The following is a 7,118-nucleotide window of genomic DNA, read 5'->3' on the forward strand; positions in this document are numbered from 1 at the left end:
TGATATATATTTCTTCTTCAGCCATTATTAGTCTTTAGTATTGTTTTATTTGTCTCCAAGTACTTTCTTTATATGGTATCAGAGCCAGGTGTGCCAATCGACACCTGAGCCTTGATCTGGAAAGCTTGGAAGATAAATCATCACCTGAAGATGTCTTCTCCCTTTTCCCCGAAGCGATCTCAGCCTAAATCGACCTCTATTCAACCACCACCTTCGTCATATGTCAAGAGAGAGTCTGCAAGGATTAAAGGTGATGAATACCTCTCCAAACTCTTTAAAGAATTTGCTGAATTCCAGAAATGAAAGAAACTTGAAGCGGGTACCCGCACACCTCGTGCCTCTACCTCTCCACGGTTCTATCTTGCTCAATTGGATCAAGTGTTTTATGTCCCCCAATTAGGGGTCAATCTTCTTTCTGTCCATCAACTTTGCTTTCTTGGTTGCATAGTGGTATTTACAAAGATGCATGTTGACATCATAGATGAGACCTCGGGACTCCTTCTAGCTCGAGGCGACGCCCAACCTAATGGTCTGTACTTCATAACTCAATTTCTTGCGACTCCCTCCCATACCGGTTCTGAGTTTCATCGGCTTTATGATATTGCTACCCTGAAAGATCCAACTGACACAAAACGCTTATGGCATTATCGTCTGGGACATTTGTCCTATGACTCTTTATATAAAATGTCTCGGATCATCTAGTTGATGGCCTACCTAAATTATCGCGAGCCAAAGATATTTGTCATCCCTGCCAATTACGCAAACAAATCCGAACTCCTTTTCCTTCTCATTCCACTTCTTGAGCCAGTGAGATATTGTGTCTAATTCACCTCGATATTAGTGACAAATCTCCTATTCCTTCACTCAATGGTTCACAATATTTCTTCTTAATTGTGGATGATTACTCTTGATATCAATGGGTGTTTTTCATGAAAGAGAAATCCGACACTTTTTCTTTCTTTGCTACTTGGGCTCGCTTGGTTATGAACCAAATGGGAAAGTCTATTGGGATTGCTCGTAATGATAATGGTGGTGAATTCATTTCCCATGAATTCACTCAATTCCTTCATGAGCATGGTATCCAACGCCATCTTACATCTTCAAATTCGCCTTCCCAAAATGCTCGTGTCGAACGGAGACAACGCATAGTCATAAACATGGCATGTTCCATGCTTTTTGCAGCCAAGTTGCCTGAACGTCTCTGGCCAGAAGTTGTGAATACTTCTGTCTATATCCTTAATCGTTGCCCTACTCAGCCCATCCCGAACATGACGCCTTTTGAGGCCTTCTATGGCTACCGACATTCTATTTCTCATATTCACATCTTTGGATGCCACGCGTACACTCATACTCCCAATGATACTCGCGGTAAACTCGAACCTCGTGGTGAACTTTTTCTTCTTGTTGGCTACTCCGCAGAAGCCAACGCTTATCGATTATTTGATCCTCGCACAAACAAAGTTTTGGTTCGCCGAGATGTGGTCTTCGATGAAAGAGATGTTCTAAAAAATTCCTCTATTCTCTCTACTGATGACGTATCTACTCCTATTCCCTCCGATGATTCTCCACCCGAAATTTCTTCCTCTCCTCCCGAAACCTCTCTCCCGCCACCCATTGCTTCTCCTCATGACCCGCTGCCACGCTGGTATCTCCAAACTATGAAGGATTCAGGGATTATTCCCGTAGAACTTCCTCCTTCCGGTCCTCGCCGCTCTACTCGAACAACTTCTTCCACTACCACCGCCTCCATTTTTACCACGGCCTATATCATACATTCTGAACCTGCCACTTGGCAGGAAGCAGTTCAAAATCCTGCACGGCATCGTGCCATGGAACAGGAGCTTGAGAGTATTGATCGCAATCAGACTTGGATTTTGGTCAATCGACCCACTCACAAAAAGGTCATCGGAACCAAGTGGATCTTCCAAATAAAACTCAAAGCCGATGGAACACTAGACAAGTACAAAGCTCGCTCAGTAGTGCAAGGATTTCGCCAAAAACATGGTATCGATTATGAGGAAACCTTTGCCCCTACTACTCGATTAACTTCCTTTTGCCTTCTTCTTGCCCTAGCTGCTCATCACCGCTAGTCTATCTATCAGATGGATGTCAAGAGTGCCTTTCTCAATGGCTACCTTGATGAAGAAGTCTATGTGACTCCCCCACCTGGTTTTTCTCCTCCTGGCCATGAAAATAAGATATTCCGTCTTCGCAAAGCTCTTTATGGGCTTAAACAAGCACCTCGATCATGGTTCCACAAGATAGACACCTTCCTCAAAACTAATGGTTTTCATTCCACTCCTTTTGATCCAAATTTATATATCCATCAATCGTTAGAGGGGGTCTGCTTTATCTTACTCTACGTAGATGATCTTTTGCTTTTAGGCTCTACTCCCACTACACTTCAATTCATTAAAACTCAACTCAGCACCACTTTTAAAATGACTGATCTCGGTCTTCTCTCCTATTTCTTAGGCATGGAAGTTGTTCAACATTCTGGTGGTATTTTTGTTTCTCAACAGAAATATGCTCTTCAACTCCTTGATCAGATCATTCCCCATGAGCCTAAGCTCACTGCCACTCCTTTAGATCCCACAGTCAAGCTCTCAAAAGACTTGGAGTCTCCTCCCTTTGATGAACATCTCTATTGTCAGGTTGTTGGCAAACTCCTCTGGCTCCTTCACACTCATCCGGATCTTGCTTACTCATTTCCATTCTCACTCAGTATTTTAATGAACCCAAGCTCACTCATTGGCATGCATGTATTCGTATCTTGCGGTTCATACGTGGTACTTACTCTTATGGTTTACATTTCAGACCAAGACTAACACTACAGGGATACACCGACTGGGCTGGTGACCCGGACAATCGTCGTTCTCATGGCGGCTATATTTTCTCGTTTGGCTCGGCACTTGTTTCTTGGTCTAGCCGTAAACAAGAAACTGTTGCTGGCTCTTCTACTGAGGCTGAATACCGGGCCTTGTATGATTGTACCACAGAGGCCATATATCTTTGATAGTTTTTGGCAGAGCTACACTTTCCTTGTACTGAACCAACGATCCTCTACGTTGACAACAAAAGTGCCATCGCTCCCGTTGGCAATCCCATTTTTTCCAACCGCACCAAACATGTCAGTGTTCACTTTCATTTTACTCGCGAGCAAGTGAAATTAGGTACTATTCAATTGATCTATGTTCCAGCTGCCGATAATCATGCTGATATTTTTACCAAGCCGGTTAATTGCCCTACTCTTGAGCATCTCAGCCCACGGTTGGGGATTGGTATACCGCCTCCTTCTTAGCAGTTTTTTGTATACTTAAGGAAGTGAATAAATCCCCTGCGAGGGCACTCCTTCAAGTATTTTTTTTTTGTACCATCATCTGGGCATTTAGTGAAGATGAAAACCTACTTTATAGGCATCTTCATCTAAATGAAAACCCCTTTTATATATATATATATTTATTTAAAAAGCCTGATGAAGAAGATAGATCACTCATGGAACACCTCCTTGCTTCTCCTGTCTACATTGGACATTTAGAGGGGGTGTTAAGCCAGGCAATCTCCAATTCTATAGGACAGGATAATCAAAGGTCAAACTGGCGCAAAGGTCCGATCACTTAGAGGTAAAAACACCATAGGTGACTCTCCGTCAGGACACAAATCAACAATCAAAACCCGGACAAAATTCCACAACCAAAGCCCTGTCAAAGAGCCCCGGATCGGAGGCTAATTCCACAACCAAAGCCCTGTCAAAGAGCCTCGGATCGGAGGCCAAAAAAGGCCCCTTTCTGGTCGACTAGATCTGGCCGACCAGATTGACTTAGTCGGTCAATATCTGACCAGGTCGGTAAGATCTGGGCCAACCAGCTGGTTGACCGATTGGCCCCTCCCTATTTAAAGGGGGGGGCCTAGGTACTCTTTACCACTTCAACCTCCAGAGGTCCCTGCACACCCTAAGCCTCTTCTGCCCCCTGGCTGCCTCTGCTGCTGCTGCCTCCTCTTCTGCCCCGTGGCTGCCTCCACTGTTGCTGCCTCCACTTCTGCCTCCTGGCTGCCTCCAGATTTGCCCTTCTTTCTTCTCCAGATCTGCCCTCCTTTCTGCTCCAGATCTGCCCTCCTTTCTGCTCCAGATCTGCCCTTCTTTCTGCTCCAGATCTGCCCCATTTTTGCTCCAGATCTGCCCCCAACTTCTGCTCCAGATCTGCCTTAACTTCTGCTCCAGATCTGCCCCCAACTGCTCCAGATTATGCTCTTTCTATTCCAAATCTGCAGCAACTCTTGCATTAGTTTGCTGTCTCAGATTTGGTTCAGTTCCAACTTGTGGAGCTAGTGCAGAAGTCCACTACAGTTGTCTTCCCTGGAGGATTGATGTTTGCTTCCTCCAGAGCTTCTCTCTCATATCTTCTCCTGTACTGAGTTCCGTTTGTGATATATATTTCTTCTTCAGCCATTATTAGTCTTCAGTATTGTTTTATTTGTCTCTAAGTACTTTCTTTATATCCGTGACCAGACTCAAAACTCTGGTAAAATGCTTCATTGAACTTATCTCGCACAGCCAATGAGCAACTCCATAATCCGGTCTTAGTCATCGACACAATCCGGTTTCCGATGCTAAAATGACCAGATTTCTAAATACAACACTTGCGCCCTTATCAGCTTGCTAAATAAAGCTACGGAAGAAGGGAACCCCAACTATGTCACCAAACAAAAAATGAAGAGACCTTGAAGAAAGAATTAGCCCTGCACTACTTATGGTAGCTTATAGTGTGAAGCAAACCCTCGTAACCATCAGATACGACTAGTAGAGGTTTCCATTGATCTACCCCTGCAGAAAATGCAATGTGGATCCACCTTAAGAAGATTCTCTCAAAGAGGAAGAAACACCAGAAGAAAAACTGTTGCAACTCAACGTTTCCAAAGGTGAATACTTGCTTTATAACTTGCCTCATATGAACTTTTCCAGCATGGAACTTTTTGGTAAGGCATTACTTCAAAACAAGATATTCTGCCATGATTATATTGACTTGTGTTTGTGGAGCTAAAGTATAATACAATATATGGAAGCACACACCTAAACCCATTGCATGCATGTGCACATGAACAGACACGCCGATACAAAATTCTTGTATATATTGATTGATTTGAGATAGAAATCTAACAATAATGCATCATAGTAGCTTCAGTCAAATAGATGGTATGATTTGTTGTAATGTTATAAAACCTAGAAACAAAACAGAAGCGGTGATTTCTTGGAGCATCATTTTGTATGGCATCTAACTTGTATATTGTGCTTAAGAATCTTTGTGTCATATGCATCCACGATATGTCTTAATGTGAATTAAAGTAGTAGTGTGGAAAACACACAATGCATTTGCATCATTATTTCCAAGCATTACTATTGTAGGAACTCTCAAAGTTCTAGAATTTATCTTTTAGGCGGCTTTATAACCAAATCTATATACAATTAGTTCCTCTAGCTAGTACATACCAAGAGCATACCCTATAGGTATCTTGAATAACGAATTTCAAGAAATGAGAATGATGCCTATCCATTTGCAAACCTTAGATGGCCTTATCCCCTTGCAAACCTTAGATGATATCAATGACAAATTTGTTTCAGTGTAAGTCATCTTATAAATTAGCATATCACATCATTTGATGAGAGTTTTATGAGTAATCAAAGGTAAAGGGAGATGTGACGAAAGTAAGACCTACTTCCACCACCTAAGGAAAGAGAGTACTAGGTTGAACCACACTATTTTTATTAAAATATGATCTAGTTGGCATAGGGAATACTTATATTTTCCGTATGTTATAAAATTCAATAACCTTTAGGTAATTGCAACTTTATCTTATATAATTAACCTATTAACCATGGACACAAGAAAAAGGACACATGGCAGTTTGGAGGGAAAGAGCCTGCCACGTGTCACAAAGAAGGAGCTCTTGGAGAGGGGAGGAGGTGGAAAGATGAGGCAGCTTTGGGAGGAAGGAGGAGACAGAAGGTCAATGGAATGGAAGAGATGGAAGTTCAGCTTTGTGAGGAAGGAGGAGATGGAAGGTTAATGGAATGAAAGGAGGAGATGGAAGGTCTTAGAGCCATGGGTTAAGTAGCCAAAATTTGTATGCAAGGTGAATTGATTAGCAATTTAAGAATCGATTAATGCATGTGTCAAAAGGAGCCCTCTCTCTCTCTCTCTCTCTCTCTCTCTCTCTCTCTCTCTCTCTCTATGTGTGTGTGTGTGTGTTTTCTAGGGCAGGGGGGGACTTGCTATATGCATATGTATATATGTGTGTATATGCACATATATGTACATTTGGGTATCACATATGTACACACATGCTCACATGTATATATGCTATGAGAGAGAAATGAATTTTAAAAAATAAATATAAATATAAATATACACAGGGAGAGAGAGAAAGAGAGAGAGAGAGAGAGAGAGAGAGAGAGAGAGAGAGAGAGAGAGAGAGAGAGAGTCCTCATCACCATGACGTCCAAAAGAACACAATGATATAATAGAAATTCTTAAAGCCACTAAAGCCATATATAAAAAGATCCAATAGATCCACATAGAGCTCCCCTGATAAGTTAGATTGTGTTTGTTGAGTATAGAGCAAAGACAACGAATTCAAAAAATACAATAGATCTACATAGAATTCCCCTAATAAATTGAATTGCATTTGTTGAGTAAATTGGGTTATATGAAACTTGAAGTTTTGTTTATTGACATTTTATGATCCCACCTTAAGACCTAGCAGAGCGGGTCTCTAACCCATCGTAGATGAGTGATGCAACTCGTATGATTAAAGGAGACTTATGAGAAAACCCCAATGCACAAAAGACTTTATTTATCTAATTGCTTGTCAATGCATGTACAATACTACATGCATATGGAAAAGTAGACATTTAAGAAAGTGTCTCACTGACATATAGGACTTGTTACTGCCGGACTAAGTGCCTAGTGTTGTTAGTACATATATATGACTAAAAGGGTAGTGTGGCAAAATAATTTCTCACAACCATCCCACTAATGTCGTTAATTCTTCAGCTACATCAAATTTGATCTCACTCAAAGAAACACCCATCCTAAAATGTGAAATTTAGGGTAATTGCA

Source organism: Dipteris shenzhenensis, chromosome 12 (assembly GCF_047967505.1).
Source record: "Dipteris shenzhenensis isolate YYH24624 ecotype China chromosome 12, Dip_SZ_1.0, whole genome shotgun sequence".
Classification (NCBI taxonomy): domain Eukaryota; kingdom Viridiplantae; phylum Streptophyta; class Polypodiopsida; order Gleicheniales; family Dipteridaceae; genus Dipteris; species Dipteris shenzhenensis.